This window comes from Hetaerina americana, unplaced genomic scaffold (genome assembly GCF_022747635.1).
Source record: "Hetaerina americana unplaced genomic scaffold, ioHetAmer1.1.p SCAF_216, whole genome shotgun sequence".
Lineage (NCBI taxonomy): Eukaryota > Metazoa > Arthropoda > Insecta > Odonata > Calopterygidae > Hetaerina > Hetaerina americana.
Window position 1 is genome coordinate 300,560 of NW_027286782.1, and position 19,057 is coordinate 319,616.

General features: G+C 45.0%; 33 non-coding genes and 2 pseudogenes across 33 annotated transcripts; all 35 read left to right on the plus strand.

The window, feature by feature from the left end:
* Positions 1 to 814: 814 nt before the first annotated feature.
* Positions 815 to 913, plus strand: LOC139688730 (5S ribosomal RNA; annotated as a pseudogene).
* Positions 914 to 1,312: 399 nt separating this feature from the next.
* Positions 1,313 to 1,431, plus strand: LOC139689019 (5S ribosomal RNA). Its single transcript, XR_011701083.1, has one exon. It is a non-coding gene; the product is annotated as a 5S ribosomal RNA (ribosomal RNA).
* A 389-nt stretch (positions 1,432 to 1,820) lies between these two features.
* LOC139689164 (5S ribosomal RNA) lies at positions 1,821 to 1,939 on the plus strand. The gene has a single exon (XR_011701221.1). It is a non-coding gene; the product is annotated as a 5S ribosomal RNA (ribosomal RNA).
* Positions 1,940 to 2,328: 389 nt separating this feature from the next.
* LOC139689236 (5S ribosomal RNA) lies at positions 2,329 to 2,447 on the plus strand. Its single transcript, XR_011701290.1, has one exon. It is a non-coding gene; the product is annotated as a 5S ribosomal RNA (ribosomal RNA).
* Positions 2,448 to 2,828: 381 nt separating this feature from the next.
* Positions 2,829 to 2,947, plus strand: LOC139689020 (5S ribosomal RNA). Its single transcript, XR_011701084.1, has one exon. It is a non-coding gene; the product is annotated as a 5S ribosomal RNA (ribosomal RNA).
* A 389-nt stretch (positions 2,948 to 3,336) lies between these two features.
* LOC139689022 (5S ribosomal RNA) lies at positions 3,337 to 3,455 on the plus strand. Its single transcript, XR_011701086.1, has one exon. It is a non-coding gene; the product is annotated as a 5S ribosomal RNA (ribosomal RNA).
* A 389-nt stretch (positions 3,456 to 3,844) lies between these two features.
* On the plus strand, positions 3,845 to 3,963 carry LOC139689023 (5S ribosomal RNA). The gene has a single exon (XR_011701087.1). It is a non-coding gene; the product is annotated as a 5S ribosomal RNA (ribosomal RNA).
* A 389-nt stretch (positions 3,964 to 4,352) lies between these two features.
* On the plus strand, positions 4,353 to 4,471 carry LOC139689024 (5S ribosomal RNA). Its single transcript, XR_011701088.1, has one exon. It is a non-coding gene; the product is annotated as a 5S ribosomal RNA (ribosomal RNA).
* A 389-nt stretch (positions 4,472 to 4,860) lies between these two features.
* Positions 4,861 to 4,979, plus strand: LOC139689025 (5S ribosomal RNA). Its single transcript, XR_011701089.1, has one exon. It is a non-coding gene; the product is annotated as a 5S ribosomal RNA (ribosomal RNA).
* A 389-nt stretch (positions 4,980 to 5,368) lies between these two features.
* LOC139689026 (5S ribosomal RNA) lies at positions 5,369 to 5,487 on the plus strand. Its single transcript, XR_011701090.1, has one exon. It is a non-coding gene; the product is annotated as a 5S ribosomal RNA (ribosomal RNA).
* A 389-nt stretch (positions 5,488 to 5,876) lies between these two features.
* On the plus strand, positions 5,877 to 5,995 carry LOC139689165 (5S ribosomal RNA). Its single transcript, XR_011701222.1, has one exon. It is a non-coding gene; the product is annotated as a 5S ribosomal RNA (ribosomal RNA).
* Positions 5,996 to 6,384: 389 nt separating this feature from the next.
* On the plus strand, positions 6,385 to 6,503 carry LOC139689237 (5S ribosomal RNA). The gene has a single exon (XR_011701291.1). It is a non-coding gene; the product is annotated as a 5S ribosomal RNA (ribosomal RNA).
* Positions 6,504 to 6,884: 381 nt separating this feature from the next.
* Positions 6,885 to 7,003, plus strand: LOC139689027 (5S ribosomal RNA). The gene has a single exon (XR_011701091.1). It is a non-coding gene; the product is annotated as a 5S ribosomal RNA (ribosomal RNA).
* A 389-nt stretch (positions 7,004 to 7,392) lies between these two features.
* Positions 7,393 to 7,511, plus strand: LOC139689028 (5S ribosomal RNA). Its single transcript, XR_011701092.1, has one exon. It is a non-coding gene; the product is annotated as a 5S ribosomal RNA (ribosomal RNA).
* Positions 7,512 to 7,900: 389 nt separating this feature from the next.
* Positions 7,901 to 8,019, plus strand: LOC139689029 (5S ribosomal RNA). The gene has a single exon (XR_011701093.1). It is a non-coding gene; the product is annotated as a 5S ribosomal RNA (ribosomal RNA).
* A 389-nt stretch (positions 8,020 to 8,408) lies between these two features.
* Positions 8,409 to 8,527, plus strand: LOC139689030 (5S ribosomal RNA). The gene has a single exon (XR_011701094.1). It is a non-coding gene; the product is annotated as a 5S ribosomal RNA (ribosomal RNA).
* Positions 8,528 to 8,916: 389 nt separating this feature from the next.
* Positions 8,917 to 9,035, plus strand: LOC139689031 (5S ribosomal RNA). Its single transcript, XR_011701095.1, has one exon. It is a non-coding gene; the product is annotated as a 5S ribosomal RNA (ribosomal RNA).
* A 389-nt stretch (positions 9,036 to 9,424) lies between these two features.
* Positions 9,425 to 9,543, plus strand: LOC139689033 (5S ribosomal RNA). Its single transcript, XR_011701097.1, has one exon. It is a non-coding gene; the product is annotated as a 5S ribosomal RNA (ribosomal RNA).
* Positions 9,544 to 10,483: 940 nt separating this feature from the next.
* Positions 10,484 to 10,582, plus strand: LOC139688731 (5S ribosomal RNA; annotated as a pseudogene).
* Positions 10,583 to 10,981: 399 nt separating this feature from the next.
* Positions 10,982 to 11,100, plus strand: LOC139689166 (5S ribosomal RNA). Its single transcript, XR_011701223.1, has one exon. It is a non-coding gene; the product is annotated as a 5S ribosomal RNA (ribosomal RNA).
* Positions 11,101 to 11,489: 389 nt separating this feature from the next.
* On the plus strand, positions 11,490 to 11,608 carry LOC139689034 (5S ribosomal RNA). The gene has a single exon (XR_011701098.1). It is a non-coding gene; the product is annotated as a 5S ribosomal RNA (ribosomal RNA).
* A 389-nt stretch (positions 11,609 to 11,997) lies between these two features.
* On the plus strand, positions 11,998 to 12,116 carry LOC139689035 (5S ribosomal RNA). The gene has a single exon (XR_011701099.1). It is a non-coding gene; the product is annotated as a 5S ribosomal RNA (ribosomal RNA).
* Positions 12,117 to 12,505: 389 nt separating this feature from the next.
* Positions 12,506 to 12,624, plus strand: LOC139689036 (5S ribosomal RNA). Its single transcript, XR_011701100.1, has one exon. It is a non-coding gene; the product is annotated as a 5S ribosomal RNA (ribosomal RNA).
* A 389-nt stretch (positions 12,625 to 13,013) lies between these two features.
* LOC139689167 (5S ribosomal RNA) lies at positions 13,014 to 13,132 on the plus strand. Its single transcript, XR_011701224.1, has one exon. It is a non-coding gene; the product is annotated as a 5S ribosomal RNA (ribosomal RNA).
* Positions 13,133 to 13,521: 389 nt separating this feature from the next.
* LOC139689037 (5S ribosomal RNA) lies at positions 13,522 to 13,640 on the plus strand. Its single transcript, XR_011701101.1, has one exon. It is a non-coding gene; the product is annotated as a 5S ribosomal RNA (ribosomal RNA).
* A 389-nt stretch (positions 13,641 to 14,029) lies between these two features.
* Positions 14,030 to 14,148, plus strand: LOC139689038 (5S ribosomal RNA). The gene has a single exon (XR_011701102.1). It is a non-coding gene; the product is annotated as a 5S ribosomal RNA (ribosomal RNA).
* Positions 14,149 to 14,537: 389 nt separating this feature from the next.
* Positions 14,538 to 14,656, plus strand: LOC139689168 (5S ribosomal RNA). Its single transcript, XR_011701225.1, has one exon. It is a non-coding gene; the product is annotated as a 5S ribosomal RNA (ribosomal RNA).
* A 389-nt stretch (positions 14,657 to 15,045) lies between these two features.
* On the plus strand, positions 15,046 to 15,164 carry LOC139689238 (5S ribosomal RNA). The gene has a single exon (XR_011701292.1). It is a non-coding gene; the product is annotated as a 5S ribosomal RNA (ribosomal RNA).
* A 389-nt stretch (positions 15,165 to 15,553) lies between these two features.
* LOC139689039 (5S ribosomal RNA) lies at positions 15,554 to 15,672 on the plus strand. The gene has a single exon (XR_011701103.1). It is a non-coding gene; the product is annotated as a 5S ribosomal RNA (ribosomal RNA).
* Positions 15,673 to 16,061: 389 nt separating this feature from the next.
* On the plus strand, positions 16,062 to 16,180 carry LOC139689041 (5S ribosomal RNA). The gene has a single exon (XR_011701104.1). It is a non-coding gene; the product is annotated as a 5S ribosomal RNA (ribosomal RNA).
* A 389-nt stretch (positions 16,181 to 16,569) lies between these two features.
* Positions 16,570 to 16,688, plus strand: LOC139689042 (5S ribosomal RNA). The gene has a single exon (XR_011701105.1). It is a non-coding gene; the product is annotated as a 5S ribosomal RNA (ribosomal RNA).
* A 389-nt stretch (positions 16,689 to 17,077) lies between these two features.
* Positions 17,078 to 17,196, plus strand: LOC139689169 (5S ribosomal RNA). The gene has a single exon (XR_011701226.1). It is a non-coding gene; the product is annotated as a 5S ribosomal RNA (ribosomal RNA).
* Positions 17,197 to 17,585: 389 nt separating this feature from the next.
* LOC139689043 (5S ribosomal RNA) lies at positions 17,586 to 17,704 on the plus strand. The gene has a single exon (XR_011701106.1). It is a non-coding gene; the product is annotated as a 5S ribosomal RNA (ribosomal RNA).
* A 389-nt stretch (positions 17,705 to 18,093) lies between these two features.
* Positions 18,094 to 18,212, plus strand: LOC139689045 (5S ribosomal RNA). The gene has a single exon (XR_011701108.1). It is a non-coding gene; the product is annotated as a 5S ribosomal RNA (ribosomal RNA).
* Positions 18,213 to 18,601: 389 nt separating this feature from the next.
* LOC139689046 (5S ribosomal RNA) lies at positions 18,602 to 18,720 on the plus strand. The gene has a single exon (XR_011701109.1). It is a non-coding gene; the product is annotated as a 5S ribosomal RNA (ribosomal RNA).
* The last annotated feature ends 337 nt before the right edge of the window (positions 18,721 to 19,057 follow it).

The window sequence follows — 19,057 nt, forward strand, 5'->3', positions numbered from 1 at the left end:
AGCCGACACACAAGACCACAGGGTGTTCGAATGCACCATCTCAAGGAGGAGGTGGTGCCTAATAAAAAGAACATTTAGAGAATTAAACACCTTTGGAGAAAAGGAGATAGGAAATAGGAATATGATGATTCTGGATTTCAACATCTTTCCCCGCGTGAAAATGGAAACAATGTGCTGGCTGATTGGACAGCACCTTCTTACGGTACACAAGTGGGTTAAAATAGATATAGAAAGTTGGTGGGAACAAGTGAAAAAAGAGAGCAAAAACCTACCGGGCCGATTACAGCCATATTGGAAGAAAGTAGAACAAATGGTAAAAAAAGAAGTCATGAAAGAATAACAAGTTTAAAGAAAATTGGTCTTGGACTCAATGTAAACTGTCATGTATGCAAGGAAATATATTACCGATAACAAGTATGTGAATAAAGGGAATACGTTCAATAAATAAGAGCAGATAATAATGTAAACAATGTATCATTAATGTTTAACTGTGAAAAAAAGACGCAAAGGGGATGTTTAAAAAAAAATTTGACTATTTATAATTGGCTTGATTTCATTGTAATCATTTTGTTCCCTATAAAGGATCTTGTATTGTTAATTCAAGTAAGGAAAATGTTCCCTAAGTTATGTGACGGTGAACACTTTCCGAATGCTTATAGTTCATAAGTGGTTCATACTTATATCATCCTTTGTTTAGAATTGTTCAATTGTGAAAATGTTCAATCTGTGGTCTTATGCACGCTTAAGATGGTGCACATGGTGTTAAATAACTATGTCTGTGAATGGAAATACATGCAATAAAAAAAAAAAAAAAATACCACGCTGAATACACCGGTTCTCGTCCGATCACCGAAGTTAAGCAGCATCGGGCCCGGATAGTACTTGGATGGGTGACCGCCTGGGAACACCGGGTGCCGTTGGCTTTCAATATTTTTTTTCCGAAACGAACGTATTTTGAGGCATTCTCTGATGTTTTAAATTTTTTTCAAATAATTTATTTTGCAATGCCAGACATTGCATGCGTGATTTTGAATTGGTATGTTCCCTTTTGACACCATTCCATTTCATCTAGATGCGACCAGCTCTCTTGGGGCAATGCATTGGTGCTGTAGTAACCCGTATCTCTTCCACATTTATCCAAAGTTCGTTTTGAGATGGCAAATTACCTCCGTCTCCCGCCATCATATAGTATGGTCGTGGACGGCCCGATGTATGCAAGCCGTGGGCAAGAAAATAGACGTCGTGTCGCGTCGTTGCAAGTGTTTGCGGGCTTGATATTGCTAAAATAGTTGACTCGAGAGTGTTGGAAAATGCCAACGGCCATACCACGCTGAATACACCGGTTCTCGTCCGATCACCGAAGTTAAGCAGCATCGGGCCCGGATAGTACTTGGATGGGTGACCGCCTGGGAACACCGGGTGCCGTTGGCTTTCAATATTTTTTTTCCGAAACGAACGTATTTTGAGGCATTCTCTGATGTTTTAAATTTTTTTCAAATAATTTATTTTGCAATGCCAGACATTGCATGCGTGATTTTGAATTGGTATGTTCCCTTTTGACACCATTCCATTTCATCTAGATGCGACCAGCTCTCTTGGGGCAATGCATTGGTGCTGTAGTAACCCGTATCTCTTCCACATTTATCCAAAGTTCGTTTTGAGATGGCAAATTACCTCCGTCTCCCGCCATCATATAGTATGGTCGTGGACGGCCCGATGTATGCAAGCCGTGGGCAAGAAAATAGACGTCGTGTCGCGTCGTTGCAAGTGTTTGCGGGCTTGATATTGCTAAAATAGTTAACTCGAGAGTGGTGGAAATTGCCAACGGCCATACCACGCTGAATTCACCGGTTCTCGTCCGATCACCGAAGTTAAGCAGCATCGGGCCCGGATAGTACTTGGATGGGTGACCGCCTGGGAACACCGGGTGCCGTTGGCTTTCAATATTTTTTTTCCGAAACGAACGTATTTTGAGGCATTCTCTGATGTTTTAAATTTTTTTCAAATAATTTATTTTGCAATGCCAGACATTGCATGCGTGATTTTGAATTGGTATGTTCCCTTTTGACACCATTCCATTTCATCTAGATGCGACCAGCTCTCTTGGGGCAATGCATTGGTGCTGTAGTAACCCGTATCTCTTCCACATTTATCCAAAGTTCGTTTTGAGATGGCAAATTACCTCCGTCTCCCGCCATCATATAGTATGGTCGTGGACGGCCCGATGTATGCAAGCCGTGGGCAAGAAAATAGACGTCGTGTCGCGTCGTTGCAAGTGTTTGCGGGCTTGATATTGCTAAAATAGTTGACTCGAGAGTGGTGGAAATTGCCAACGGCCATACCACGCTGAATACACCGGTTCTCGTCCGATCACCGAAGTTAAGCAGCATCGGGCACGGATAGTACTTGGATGGGTGACCGCCTGGGAACACCGGGTGCCGTTGGCTTTCAATATTTTTTTTCCGAAACGAACGTATTTTGAGGCATTCTCTGATGTTTTTAATTTTTTTCAAATAATTTATTTTGCAATGCCAGACATTGCATGCGTGATTTTGAATTGGTATGTTCCCTTTTGACACCATTCCATTTCATCTAGATGCGACCAGCTCTCTTGGGGCAATGTATTGGTGCTGTAGTATCGTAATCTTCCACATTTATCCAAAGTTCGTTTTAAGATGGCAAATTACCTCCGTCTCCCGCCATCATATGGTCGTGGACGGCCCGATGTATGCAAGCCGTGGGCAAGAAAATAGACGTCGTGTCGCGTCGTTGCAAGTGTTTGCGGGCTTGATATTGCTAAAATAGTTGACTCGAGAGTGGTGGAAAATGCCAACGGCCATACCACGCTGAATACACCGGTTCTCGTCCGATCACCGAAGTTAAGCAGCATCGGGCCCGGATAGTACTTGGATGGGTGACCGCCTGGGAACACCGGGTGCCGTTGGCTTTCAATATTTTTTTTCCGAAACGAACGTATTTTGAGGCATTCTCTGATGTTTTAAATTTTTTTCAAATAATTTATTTTGCAATGCCAGACATTGCATGCGTGATTTTGAATTGGTATGTTCCCTTTTGACACCATTCCATTTCATCTAGATGCGACCAGCTCTCTTGGGGCAATGCATTGGTGCTGTAGTAACCCGTATCTCTTCCACATTTATCCAAAGTTCGTTTTGAGATGGCAAATTACCTCCGTCTCCCGCCATCATATAGTATGGTCGTGGACGGCCCGATGTATGCAAGCCGTGGGCAAGAAAATAGACGTCGTGTCGCGTCGTTGCAAGTGTTTGCGGGCTTGATATTGCTAAAATAGTTGACTCGAGAGTGGTGGAAATTGCCAACGGCCATACCACGCTGAATACACCGGTTCTCGTCCGATCACCGAAGTTAAGCAGCATCGGGCCCGGATAGTACTTGGATGGGTGACCGCCTGGGAACACCGGGTGCCGTTGGCTTTCAATATTTTTTTTCCGAAACGAACGTATTTTGAGGCATTCTCTGATGTTTTAAATTTTTTTCAAATAATTTATTTTGCAATGCCAGACATTGCATGCGTGATTTTGAATTGGTATGTTCCCTTTTGACACCATTCCATTTCATCTAGATGCGACCAGCTCTCTTGGGGCAATGCATTGGTGCTGTAGTAACCCGTATCTCTTCCACATTTATCCAAAGTTCGTTTTGAGATGGGAAATTACCTCCGTCTCCCGCCATCATATAGTATGGTCGTGGACGGCCCGATGTATGCAAGCCGTGGGCAAGAAAATAGACGTCGTGTCGCGTCGTTGCAAGTGTTTGCGGGCTTGATATTGCTAAAATAGTTGACTCGAGAGTGGTGGAAATTGCCAACGGCCATACCACGCTGAATACACCGGTTCTCGTCCGATCACCGAAGTTAAGCAGCATCGGGCCCGGATAGTACTTGGATGGGTGACCGCCTGGGAACACCGGGTGCCGTTGGCTTTCAATATTTTTTTTCCGAAACGAACGTATTTTGAGGCATTCTCTGATGTTTTTAATTTTTTTCAAATAATTTATTTTGCAATGCCAGACATTGCATGCGTGATTTTGAATTGGTATGTTCCCTTTTGACACCATTCCATTTCATCTAGATGCGACCAGCTCTCTTGGGGCAATGCATTGGTGCTGTAGTAACCCGTATCTCTTCCACATTTATCCAAAGTTCGTTTTGAGATGGCAAATTACCTCCGTCTCCCGCCATCATATAGTATGGTCGTGGACGGCCCGATGTATGCAAGCCGTGGGCAAGAAAATAGACGTCGTGTCGCGTCGTTGCAAGTGTTTGCGGGCTTGATATTGCTAAAATAGTTGACTCGAGAGTGGTGGAAAATGCCAACGGCCATACCACGCTGAATACACCGGTTCTCGTCCGATCACCGAAGTTAAGCAGCATCGGGCCCGGATAGTACTTGGATGGGTGACCGCCTGGGAACACCGGGTGCCGTTGGCTTTCAATATTTTTTTTCCGAAACGAACGTATTTTGAGGCATTCTCTGATGTTTTTAATTTTTTTCAAATAATTTATTTTGCAATGCCAGACATTGCATGCGTGATTTTGAATTGGTATGTTCCCTTTTGACACCATTCCATTTCATCTAGATGCGACCAGCTCTCTTGGGGCAATGCATTGGTGCTGTAGTAACCCGTATCTCTTCCACATTTATCCAAAGTTCGTTTTGAGATGGCAAATTACCTCCGTCTCCCGCCATCATATAGTATGGTCGTGGACGGCCCGATGTATGCAAGCCGTGGGCAAGAAAATAGACGTCGTGTCGCGTCGTTGCAAGTGTTTGCGGGCTTGATATTGCTAAAATAGTTGACTCGAGAGTGGTGGAAATTGCCAACGGCCATACCACGCTGAATACACCGGTTCTCGTCCGATCACCGAAGTTAAGCAGCATCGGGCCCGGATAGTACTTGGATGGGTGACCGCCTGGGAACACCGGGTGCCGTTGGCTTTCAATATTTTTTTTCCGAAACGAACGTATTTTGAGGCATTCTCTGATGTTTTAAATTTTTTTCAAATAATTTATTTTGCAATGCCAGACATTGCATGCGTGATTTTGAATTGGTATGTTCCCTTTTGACACCATTCCATTTCATCTAGATGCGACCAGCTCTCTTGGGGCAATGCATTGGTGCTGTAGTAACCCGTATCTCTTCCACATTTATCCAAAGTTCGTTTTGAGATGGCAAATTACCTCCGTCTCCCGCCATCATATAGTATGGTCGTGGACGGCCCGATGTATGCAAGCCGTGGGCAAGAAAATAGACGTCGTGTCGCGTCGTTGCAAGTGTTTGCGGGCTTGATATTGCTAAAATAGTTGACTCGAGAGTGTTGGAAAATGCCAACGGCCATACCACGCTGAATACACCGGTTCTCGTCCGATCACCGAAGTTAAGCAGCATCGGGCCCGGATAGTACTTGGATGGGTGACCGCCTGGGAACACCGGGTGCCGTTGGCTTTCAATATTTTTTTTCCGAAACGAACGTATTTTGAGGCATTCTCTGATGTTTTAAATTTTTTTCAAATAATTTATTTTGCAATGCCAGACATTGCATGCGTGATTTTGAATTGGTATGTTCCCTTTTGACACCATTCCATTTCATCTAGATGCGACCAGCTCTCTTGGGGCAATGCATTGGTGCTGTAGTAACCCGTATCTCTTCCACATTTATCCAAAGTTCGTTTTGAGATGGCAAATTACCTCCGTCTCCCGCCATCATATAGTATGGTCGTGGACGGCCCGATGTATGCAAGCCGTGGGCAAGAAAATAGACGTCGTGTCGCGTCGTTGCAAGTGTTTGCGGGCTTGATATTGCTAAAATAGTTAACTCGAGAGTGGTGGAAATTGCCAACGGCCATACCACGCTGAATTCACCGGTTCTCGTCCGATCACCGAAGTTAAGCAGCATCGGGCCCGGATAGTACTTGGATGGGTGACCGCCTGGGAACACCGGGTGCCGTTGGCTTTCAATATTTTTTTTCCGAAACGAACGTATTTTGAGGCATTCTCTGATGTTTTAAATTTTTTTCAAATAATTTATTTTGCAATGCCAGACATTGCATGCGTGATTTTGAATTGGTATGTTCCCTTTTGACACCATTCCATTTCATCTAGATGCGACCAGCTCTCTTGGGGCAATGCATTGGTGCTGTAGTAACCCGTATCTCTTCCACATTTATCCAAAGTTCGTTTTGAGATGGCAAATTACCTCCGTCTCCCGCCATCATATAGTATGGTCGTGGACGGCCCGATGTATGCAAGCCGTGGGCAAGAAAATAGACGTCGTGTCGCGTCGTTGCAAGTGTTTGCGGGCTTGATATTGCTAAAATAGTTGACTCGAGAGTGGTGGAAATTGCCAACGGCCATACCACGCTGAATACACCGGTTCTCGTCCGATCACCGAAGTTAAGCAGCATCGGGCACGGATAGTACTTGGATGGGTGACCGCCTGGGAACACCGGGTGCCGTTGGCTTTCAATATTTTTTTTCCGAAACGAACGTATTTTGAGGCATTCTCTGATGTTTTTAATTTTTTTCAAATAATTTATTTTGCAATGCCAGACATTGCATGCGTGATTTTGAATTGGTATGTTCCCTTTTGACACCATTCCATTTCATCTAGATGCGACCAGCTCTCTTGGGGCAATGTATTGGTGCTGTAGTATCGTAATCTTCCACATTTATCCAAAGTTCGTTTTAAGATGGCAAATTACCTCCGTCTCCCGCCATCATATGGTCGTGGACGGCCCGATGTATGCAAGCCGTGGGCAAGAAAATAGACGTCGTGTCGCGTCGTTGCAAGTGTTTGCGGGCTTGATATTGCTAAAATAGTTGACTCGAGAGTGGTGGAAAATGCCAACGGCCATACCACGCTGAATACACCGGTTCTCGTCCGATCACCGAAGTTAAGCAGCATCGGGCCCGGATAGTACTTGGATGGGTGACCGCCTGGGAACACCGGGTGCCGTTGGCTTTCAATATTTTTTTTCCGAAACGAACGTATTTTGAGGCATTCTCTGATGTTTTAAATTTTTTTCAAATAATTTATTTTGCAATGCCAGACATTGCATGCGTGATTTTGAATTGGTATGTTCCCTTTTGACACCATTCCATTTCATCTAGATGCGACCAGCTCTCTTGGGGCAATGCATTGGTGCTGTAGTAACCCGTATCTCTTCCACATTTATCCAAAGTTCGTTTTGAGATGGCAAATTACCTCCGTCTCCCGCCATCATATAGTATGGTCGTGGACGGCCCGATGTATGCAAGCCGTGGGCAAGAAAATAGACGTCGTGTCGCGTCGTTGCAAGTGTTTGCGGGCTTGATATTGCTAAAATAGTTGACTCGAGAGTGGTGGAAATTGCCAACGGCCATACCACGCTGAATACACCGGTTCTCGTCCGATCACCGAAGTTAAGCAGCATCGGGCCCGGATAGTACTTGGATGGGTGACCGCCTGGGAACACCGGGTGCCGTTGGCTTTCAATATTTTTTTTCCGAAACGAACGTATTTTGAGGCATTCTCTGATGTTTTTAATTTTTTTCAAATAATTTATTTTGCAATGCCAGACATTGCATGCGTGATTTTGAATTGGTATGTTCCCTTTTGACACCATTCCATTTCATCTAGATGCGACCAGCTCTCTTGGGGCAATGCATTGGTGCTGTAGTAACCCGTATCTCTTCCACATTTATCCAAAGTTCGTTTTGAGATGGGAAATTACCTCCGTCTCCCGCCATCATATAGTATGGTCGTGGACGGCCCGATGTATGCAAGCCGTGGGCAAGAAAATAGACGTCGTGTCGCGTCGTTGCAAGTGTTTGCGGGCTTGATATTGCTAAAATAGTTGACTCGAGAGTGGTGGAAATTGCCAACGGCCATACCACGCTGAATACACCGGTTCTCGTCCGATCACCGAAGTTAAGCAGCATCGGGCCCGGATAGTACTTGGATGGGTGACCGCCTGGGAACACCGGGTGCCGTTGGCTTTCAATATTTTTTTTCCGAAACGAACGTATTTTGAGGCATTCTCTGATGTTTTTAATTTTTTTCAAATAATTTATTTTGCAATGCCAGACATTGCATGCGTGATTTTGAATTGGTATGTTCCCTTTTGACACCATTCCATTTCATCTAGATGCGACCAGCTCTCTTGGGGCAATGCATTGGTGCTGTAGTAACCCGTATCTCTTCCACATTTATCCAAAGTTCGTTTTGAGATGGCAAATTACCTCCGTCTCCCGCCATCATATAGTATGGTCGTGGACGGCCCGATGTATGCAAGCCGTGGGCAAGAAAATAGACGTCGTGTCGCGTCGTTGCAAGTGTTTGCGGGCTTGATATTGCTAAAATAGTTGACTCGAGAGTGGTGGAAAATGCCAACGGCCATACCACGCTGAATACACCGGTTCTCGTCCGATCACCGAAGTTAAGCAGCATCGGGCCCGGATAGTACTTGGATGGGTGACCGCCTGGGAACACCGGGTGCCGTTGGCTTTCAATATTTTTTTTCCGAAACGAACGTATTTTGAGGCATTCTCTGATGTTTTTAATTTTTTTCAAATAATTTATTTTGCAATGCCAGACATTGCATGCGTGATTTTGAATTGGTATGTTCCCTTTTGACACCATTCCATTTCATCTAGATGCGACCAGCTCTCTTGGGGCAATGCATTGGTGCTGTAGTAACCCGTATCTCTTCCACATTTATCCAAAGTTCGTTTTGAGATGGCAAATTACCTCCGTCTCCCGCCATCATATAGTATGGTCGTGGACGGCCCGATGTATGCAAGCCGTGGGCAAGAAAATAGACGTCGTGTCGCGTCGTTGCAAGTGTTTGCGGGCTTGATATTGCTAAAATAGTTGACTCGAGAGTGGTGGAAATTGCCAACGGCCATACCACGCTGAATACACCGGTTCTCGTCCGATCACCGAAGTTAAGCAGCATCGGGCCCGGATAGTACTTGGATGGGTGACCGCCTGGGAACACCGGGTGCCGTTGGCTTTCAATATTTTTTTTCCGAAACGAACGTATTTTGAGGCATTCTCTGATGTTTTTAATTTTTTTCAAATAATTTATTTTGCAATGCCAGACATTGCATGCGTGATTTTGAATTGGTATGTTCCCTTTTGACACAATTCCATTTCATCTAGATGCGACCAGCTCTCTTGGGGCAATGCATTGGTGCTGTAGTAACCCGTATCTCTTCCACATTTATCCAAAGTTCGTTTTGAGATGGCAAATTACCTCCGTCTCCCGCCATCATATAGTATGGTCGTGGACGGCCCGATGTATGCAAGCCGTGGGCAAGAAAATAGACGTCGTGTCGCGTCGTTGCAAGTGTTTGCGGGCTTGATATTGCTAAAATAGTTGACTCGAGAGTGGTGGAAATTGCCAACGGCCATACCACGCTGAATACACCGGTTCTCGTCCGATCACCGAAGTTAAGCAGCATCGGGCCCGGATAGTACTTGGATGGGTGACCGCCTGGGAACACCGGGTGCCGTTGGCTTTCAATATTTTTTTTCCGAAACGAACGTATTTTGAGGCATTCTCTGATGTTTTAAATTTTTTTCAAATAATTTATTTTGCAATGCCAGACATTGCATGCGTGATTTTGAATTGGTATGTTCCCTTTTGACACCATTCCATTTCATCTAGATGCGACCAGCTCTCTTGGGGCAATGCATTGGTGCTGTAGTAACCCGTATCTCTTCCACATTTATCCAAAGTTCGTTTTGAGATGGCAAATTACCTCCGTCTCCCGCCATCATATAGTATGGTCGTGGACGGCCCGATGTATGCAAGCCGTGGGCAAGAAAATAGACGTCGTGTCGCGTCGTTGCAAGTGTTTGCGGGCTTGATATTGCTAAAATAGTTGACTCGAGAGTGGTGGAAATTGCCAACGGCCGGGCCGATTACAGCCATATTGGAAGAAAGTAGAACAAATGGTAAAAAAAAGAAGTCATGAAAGAAATAACAAGTTTAAAGAAAATTGGTCTTGGACTCAATGTAAACTGTCATGTATGCAAGGAAATATATTACCGATAACAAGTATGTGAATAAAGGGAATACGTTCAATAAATAAGAGCAGATAATAATGTAAACAATGTATCATTAATGTTTAACTGTGAAAAAAAGACGCAAAGGGGATGTTTAAAAAAAATTTGACTATTTATAATTGGCTTGATTTCATTGTAATCATTTTGTTCCCTATAAAGGATCTTGTATTGTTAATTCAAGTAAGGAAAATGTTCCCTAAGTTATGTGACGGTGAACACTTTCCGAATGCTTATAGTTCATAAGTGGTTCATACTTATATCATCCTTTGTTTAGAATTGTTCAATTGTGAAAATGTTCAATCTGTGGTCTTATGCACGCTTAAGATGGTGCACATGGTGTTAAATAACTATGTCTGTGAATGGAAATACATGCAATAAAAAAAAAAAAAAATACCACGCTGAATACACCGGTTCTCGTCCGATCACCGAAGTTAAGCAGCATCGGGCCCGGATAGTACTTGGATGGGTGACCGCCTGGGAACACCGGGTGCCGTTGGCTTTCAATATTTTTTTTCCGAAACGAACGTATTTTGAGGCATTCTCTGATGTTTTTAATTTTTTTCAAATAATTTATTTTGCAATGCCAGACATTGCATGCGTGATTTTGAATTGGTATGTTCCCTTTTGACACCATTCCATTTCATCTAGATGCGACCAGCTCTCTTGGGGCAATGCATTGGTGCTGTAGTAACCCGTATCTCTTCCACATTTATCCAAAGTTCGTTTTGAGATGGCAAATTACCTCCGTCTCCCGCCATCATATAGTATGGTCGTGGACGGCCCGATGTATGCAAGCCGTGGGCAAGAAAATAGACGTCGTGTCGCGTCGTTGCAAGGGTTTGCGGGCTTGATATTGCTAAAATAGTTAACTCGAGAGCGGTGGAAATTGCCAACGGCCATACCACGCTGAATTCACCGGTTCTCGTCCGATCACCGAAGTTAAGCAGCATCGGGCCCGGATAGTACTTGGATGGGTGACCGCCTGGGAACACCGGGTGCCGTTGGCTTTCAATATTTTTTTTCCGAAACGAACGTATTTTGAGGCATTCTCTGATGTTTTAAATTTTTTTCAAATAATTTATTTTGCAATGCCAGACATTGCATGCGTGATTTTGAATTGGTATGTTCCCTTTTGACACCATTCCATTTCATCTAGATGCGACCAGCTCTCTTGGGGCAATGCATTGGTGCTGTAGTAACCCGTATCTCTTCCACATTTATCCAAAGTTCGTTTTGAGATGGCAAATTACCTCCGTCTCCCGCCATCATATAGTATGGTCGTGGACGGCCCGATGTATGCAAGCCGTGGGCAAGAAAATAGACGTCGTGTCGCGTCGTTGCAAGTGTTTGCGGGCTTGATATTGCTAAAATAGTTGACTCGAGAGTGGTGGAAATTGCCAACGGCCATACCACGCTGAATACACCGGTTCTCGTCCGATCACCGAAGTTAAGCAGCATCGGGCCCGGATAGTACTTGGATGGGTGACCGCCTGGGAACACCGGGTGCCGTTGGCTTTCAATATTTTTTTTCCGAAACGAACGTATTTTGAGGCATTCTCTGATGTTTTTAATTTTTTTCAAATAATTTATTTTGCAATGCCAGACATTGCATGCGTGATTTTGAATTGGTATGTTCCCTTTTGACACCATTCCATTTCATCTAGATGCGACCAGCTCTCTTGGGGCAATGCATTGGTGCTGTAGTAACCCGTATCTCTTCCACATTTATCCAAAGTTCGTTTTGAGATGGCAAATTACCTCCGTCTCCCGCCATCATATAGTATGGTCGTGGACGGCCCGATGTATGCAAGCCGTGGGCAAGAAAATAGACGTCGTGTCGCGTCGTTGCAAGTGTTTGCGGGCTTGATATTGCTAAAATAGTTGACTCGAGAGTGGTGGAAATTGCCAACGGCCATACCACGCTGAATACACCGGTTCTCGTCCGATCACCGAAGTTAAGCAGCATCGGGCCCGGATAGTACTTGGATGGGTGACCGCCTGGGAACACCGGGTGCCGTTGGCTTTCAATATTTTTTTTCCGAAACGAACGTATTTTGAGGCATTCTCTGATGTTTTTAATTTTTTTCAAATAATTTATTTTGCAATGCCAGACATTGCATGCGTGATTTTGAATTGGTATGTTCCCTTTTGACACCATTCCATTTCATCTAGATGCGACCAGCTCTCTTGGGGCAATGCATTGGTGCTGTAGTAACCCGTATCTCTTCCACATTTATCCAAAGTTCGTTTTGAGATGGCAAATTACCTCCGTCTCCCGCCATCATATAGTATGGTCGTGGACGGCCCGATGTATGCAAGCCGTGGGCAAGAAAATAGACGTCGTGTCGCGTCGTTGCAAGTGTTTGCGGGCTTGATATTGCTAAAATAGTTGACTCGAGAGTGGTGGAAATTGCCAACGGCCATACCACGCTGAATACACCGGTTCTCGTCCGATCACCGAAGTTAAGCAGCATCGGGCCCGGATAGTACTTGGATGGGTGACCGCCTGGGAACACCGGGTGCCGTTGGCTTTCAATATTTTTTTTCCGAAACGAACGTATTTTGAGGCATTCTCTGATGTTTTAAATTTTTTTCAAATAATTTATTTTGCAATGCCAGACATTGCATGCGTGATTTTGAATTGGTATGTTCCCTTTTGACACCATTCCATTTCATCTAGATGCGACCAGCTCTCTTGGGGCAATGCATTGGTGCTGTAGTAACCCGTATCTCTTCCACATTTATCCAAAGTTCGTTTTGAGATGGCAAATTACCTCCGTCTCCCGCCATCATATAGTATGGTCGTGGACGGCCCGATGTATGCAAGCCGTGGGCAAGAAAATAGACGTCGTGTCGCGTCGTTGCAAGTGTTTGCGGGCTTGATATTGCTAAAATAGTTGACTCGAGAGTGGTTGAAATTGCCAACGGCCATACCACGCTGAATTCACCGGTTCTCGTCCGATCACCGAAGTTAAGCAGCATCGGGCCCGGATAGTACTTGGATGGGTGACCGCCTGGGAACACCGGGTGCCGTTGGCTTTCAATATTTTTTTTCCGAAACGAACGTATTTTGAGGCATTCTCTGATGTTTTAAATTTTTTTCAAATAATTTATTTTGCAATGCCAGACATTGCATGCGTGATTTTGAATTGGTATGTTCCCTTTTGACACCATTCCATTTCATCTAGATGCGACCAGCTCTCTTGGGGCAATGCATTGGTGCTGTAGTAACCCGTATCTCTTCCACATTTATCCAAAGTTCGTTTTGAGATGGCAAATTACCTCCGTCTCCCGCCATCATATAGTATGGTCGTGGACGGCCCGATGTATGCAAGCCGTGGGCAAGAAAATAGACGTCGTGTCGCGTCGTTGCAAGTGTTTGCGGGCTTGATATTACTAAAATAGTTGACTCGAGAGTGGTGGAAATTGCCAACGGCCATACCACGCTGAATACACCGGTTCTCGTCCGATCACCGAAGTTAAGCAGCATCGGGCCCGGATAGTACTTGGATGGGTGACCGCCTGGGAACACCGGGTGCCGTTGGCTTTCAATATTTTTTTTCCGAAACGAACGTATTTTGAGGCATTCTCTGATGTTTTTAATTTTTTTCAAATAATTTATTTTGCAATGCCAGACATTGCATGCGTGATTTTGAATTGGTATGTTCCCTTTTGACACCATTCCATTTCATCTAGATGCGACCAGCTCTCTTGGGGCAATGCATTGGTGCTGTAGTAACCCGTATCTCTTCCACATTTATCCAAAGTTCGTTTTGAGATGGCAAATTACCTCCGTCTCCCGCCATCATATAGTATGGTCGTGGACGGCCCGATGTATGCAAGCCGTGGGCAAGAAAATAGACGTCGTGTCGCGTCGTTGCAAGTGTTTGCGGGCTTGATATTGCTAAAATAGTTGACTCGAGAGTGTTGGAAAATGCCAACGGCCATACCACGCTGAATACACCGGTTCTCGTCCGATCACCGAAGTTAAGCAGCATCGGGCCCGGATAGTACTTGGATGGGTGACCGCCTGGGAACACCGGGTGCCGTTGGCTTTCAATATTTTTTTTCCGAAACGAACGTATTTTGAGGCATTCTCTGATGTTTTAAATTTTTTTCAAATAATTTATTTTGCAATGCCAGACATTGCATGCGTGATTTTGAATTGGTATGTTCCCTTTTGACACCATTCCATTTCATCTAGATGCGACCAGCTCTCTTGGGGCAATGCATTGGTGCTGTAGTAACCCGTATCTCTTCCACATTTATCCAAAGTTCGTTTTGAGATGGCAAATTACCTCCGTCTCCCGCCATCATATAGTATGGTCGTGGACGGCCCGATGTATGCAAGCCGTGGGCAAGAAAATAGACGTCGTGTCGCGTCGTTGCAAGTGTTTGCGGGCTTGATATTGCTAAAATAGTTAACTCGAGAGTGGTGGAAATTGCCAACGGCCATACCACGCTGAATTCACCGGTTCTCGTCCGATCACCGAAGTTAAGCAGCATCGGGCCCGGATAGTACTTGGATGGGTGACCGCCTGGGAACACCGGGTGCCGTTGGCTTTCAATATTTTTTTTCCGAAACGAACGTATTTTGAGGCATTCTCTGATGTTTTAAATTTTTTTCAAATAATTTATTTTGCAATGCCAGACATTGCATGCGTGATTTTGAATTGGTATGTTCCCTTTTGACACCATTCCATTTCATCTAGATGCGACCAGCTCTCTTGGGGCAATGCATTGGTGCTGTAGTAACCCGTATCTCTTCCACATTTATCCAAAGTTCGTTTTGAGATGGCAAATTACCTCCGTCTCCCGCCATCATATAGTATGGTCGTGGACGGCCCGATGTATGCAAGCCGTGGGCAAGAAAATAGACGTCGTGTCGCGTCGTTGCAAGTGTTTGCGGGCTTGATATTGCTAAAATAGTTGACTCGAGAGTGGTGGAAATTGCCAACGGCCATACCACGCTGAATACACCGGTTCTCGTCCGATCACCGAAGTTAAGCAGCATCGGGCACGGATAGTACTTGGATGGGTGACCGCCTGGGAACACCGGGTGCCGTTGGCTTTCAATATTTTTTTTCCGAAACGAACGTATTTTGAGGCATTCTCTGATGTTTTTAATTTTTTTCAAATAATTTATTTTGCAATGCCAGACATTGCATGCGTGATTTTGAATTGGTATGTTCCCTTTTGACACCATTCCATTTCATCTAGATGCGACCAGCTCTCTTGGGGCAATGCATTGGTGCTGTAGTAACCCGTATCTCTTCCACATTTATCCAAAGTTCGTTTTGAGATGGCAAATTACCTCCGTCTCCCGCCATCATATAGTATGGTCGTGGACGGCCCGATGTATGCAAGCCGTGGGCAAGAAAATAGACGTCGTGTCGCGTCGTTGCAAGTGTTTGCGGGCTTGATATTGCTAAAATAGTTGACTCGAGAGTGGTGGAAATTGCCAACGGCCATACCACGCTGAATACACCGGTTCTCGTCCGATCACCGAAGTTAAGCAGCATCGGGCCCGGATAGTACTTGGATGGGTGACCGCCTGGGAACACCGGGTGCCGTTGGCTTTCAATATTTTTTTTCCGAAACGAACGTATTTTGAGGCATTCTCTGATGTTTTTAATTTTTTTCAAATAATTTATTTTGCAATGCCAGACATTGCATGCGTGATTTTGAATTGGTATGTTCCCTTTTGACACCATTCCATTTCATCTAGATGCGACCAGCTCTCTTGGGGCAATGCATTGGTGCTGTAGTAACCCGTATCTCTTCCACATTTATCCAAAGTTCGTTTTGAGATGGCAAATTACCTCCGTCTCCCGCCATCATATAGTATGGTCGTGGACGGCCCGATGTATGCAAGCCGTGGGCAAGAAAATAGACGTCGTGTCGCGTCGTTGCAAGTGTTTGCGGGCTTGATATTGCTAAAATAGTTGACTCGAGAGTGGTGGAAATTGCCAACGGCCATACCACGCTGAATACACCGGTTCTCGTCCGATCACCGAAGTTAAGCAGCATCGGGCCCGGATAGTACTTGGATGGGTGACCGCCTGGGAACACCGGGTGCCGTTGGCTTTCAATATTTTTTTTCCGAAACGAACGTATTTTGAGGCATTCTCTGATGTTTTAAATTTTTTTCAAATAATTTATTTTGCAATGCCAGACATTGCATGCGTGATTTTGAATTGGTATGTTCCCTTTTGACACCATTCCATTTCATCTAGATGCGACCAGCTCTCTTGGGGCAATGCATTGGTGCTGTAGTAACCCGTATCTCTTCCACATTTATCCAAAGTTCGTTTTGAGATGGCAAATTACCTCCGTCTCCCGCCATCATATAGTATGGTCGTGGACGGCCCGATGTATGCAAGCCGTGGGCAAGAAAATAGACGTCGTGTCGCGTCGTTGCAAGTGTTTGCGGGCTTGATATTGCTAAAATAGTTGACTCGAGAGTGTTGGAAAATGCCAACGGCCATACCACGCTGAATACACCGGTTCTCGTCCGATCACCGAAGTTAAGCAGCATCGGGCCCGGATAGTACTTGGATGGGTGACCGCCTGGGAACACCGGGTGCCGTTGGCTTTCAATATTTTTTTTCCGAAACGAACGTATTTTGAGGCATTCTCTGATGTTTTAAATTTTTTTCAAATAATTTATTTTGCAATGCCAGACATTGCATGCGTGATTTTGAATTGGTATGTTCCCTTTTGACACCATTCCATTTCATCTAGATGCGACCAGCTCTCTTGGGGCAATGCATTGGTGCTGTAGTAACCCGTATCTCTTCCACATTTATCCAAAGTTCGTTTTGAGATGGCAAATTACCTCCGTCTCCCGCCATCATATAGTATGGTCGTGGACGGCCCGATGTATGCAAGCCGTGGGCAAGAAAATAGACGTCGTGTCGCGTCGTTGCAAGTGTTTGCGGGCTTGATATTGCTAAAATAGTTGACTCGAGAGCGGTGGAAATTGCCAACGGCCATACCACGCTGAATTCACCGGTTCTCGTCCGATCACCGAAGTTAAGCAGCATCGGGCCCGGATAGTACTTGGATGGGTGACCGCCTGGGAACACCGGGTGCCGTTGGCTTTCAATATTTTTTTTCCGAAACGAACGTATTTTGAGGCATTCTCTGATGTTTTTAATTTTTTTCAAATAATTTATTTTGCAATGCCAGACATTGCATGCGTGATTTTGAATTGGTATGTTCCCTTTTGACACCATTCCATTTCATCTAGATGCGACCAGCTCTCTTGGGGCAATGCATTGGTGCTGTAGTAACCCGTATCTCTTCCACATTTATCCAAAGTTCGTTTTGAGATGGCAAATTACCTCCGTCTCCCGCCATCATATAGTATGGTCGTGGACGGCCCGATGTATGCAAGCCGTGGGCAAGAAAATAGACGTCGTGTCGCGTCGTTGCAAGTGTTTGCGGGCTTGATATTGCTAAAATAGTTGACTCGAGAGTGGTGGAAATTGCCAACGGCCATACCACGCTGAATACACCGGTTCTCGTCCGATCACCGAAGTTAAGCAGCATCGGGCCCGGATAGTACTTGGATGGGTGACCGCCTGGGAACACCGGGTGCCGTTGGCTTTCAATATTTTTTTTCCGAAACGAACGTATTTTGAGGCATTCTCTGATGTTTTTAATTTTTTTCAAATAATTTATTTTGCAATGCCAGACATTGCATGCGTGATTTTGAATTGGTATGTTCCCTTTTGACACCATTCCATTTCATCTAGATGCGACCAGCTCTCTTGGGGCAATGCATTGGTGCTGTAGTAACCCGTATCTCTTCCACATTTATCCAAAGTTCGTTTTGAGATGGCAAATTACCTCCGTCTCCCGCCATCATATAGTATGGTCGTGGACGGCCCGATGTATGCAAGCCGTGGGCAAGAAAATAGACGTCGTGTCGCGTCGTTGCAAGTGTTTGCGGGCTTGATATTGCTAAAATAGTTGACTCGAGAGTGGTGGAAATTGCCAACGGCCATACCACGCTGAATACACCGGTTCTCGTCCGATCACCGAAGTTAAGCAGCATCGGGCCCGGATAGTACTTGGATGGGTGACCGCCTGGGAACACCGGGTGCCGTTGGCTTTCAATATTTTTTTTCCGAAACGAACGTATTTTGAGGCATTCTCTGATGTTTTAAATTTTTTTCAAATAATTTATTTTGCAATGCCAGACATTGCATGCGTGATTTTGAATTGGTATGTTCCCTTTTGACACCATTCCATTTCATCTAGATGCGACCAGCTCTCTTGGGGCAATGCATTGGTGCTGTAGTAACCCGTATCTCTTCCACATTTATCCAAAGTTCGTTTTGAGATGGCAAATTACCTCCGTCTCCCGCCATCATATAGTATGGTCGTGGACGGCCCGATGTATGCAAGCCGTGGGCAAGAAAATAGACGTCGTGTCGCGTCGTTGCAAGTGTTTGCGGGCTTGATATTGCTAAAATAGTTGACTCGAGAGTGGTGGAAATTGCCAACGGCCATACCACGCTGAATACACCGGTTCTCGTCCGATCACCGAAGTTAAGCAGCATCGGGCCCGGATAGTACTTGGATGGGTGACCGCCTGGGAACACCGGGTGCCGTTGGCTTTCAATATTTTTTTTCCGAAACGAACGTATTTTGAGGCATTCTCTGATGTTTTAAATTTTTTTCAAATAATTTATTTTGCAATGCCAGACATTGCATGCGTGATTTTGAATTGGTATGTTCCCTTTTGACACCATTCCATTTCATCTAGATGCGACCAGCTCTCTTGGGGCAATGCATTGGTGCTGTAGTAACCCGTATCTCTTCCACATTTATCCAAAGTTCGTTTTGAGATGGCAAATTACCTCCGTCTCCCGCCATCATATAGTATGGTCGTGGACGGCCCGATGTATGCAAGCCGTGGGCAAGAAAATAGACGTCGTGTCGCGTCGTTGCAAG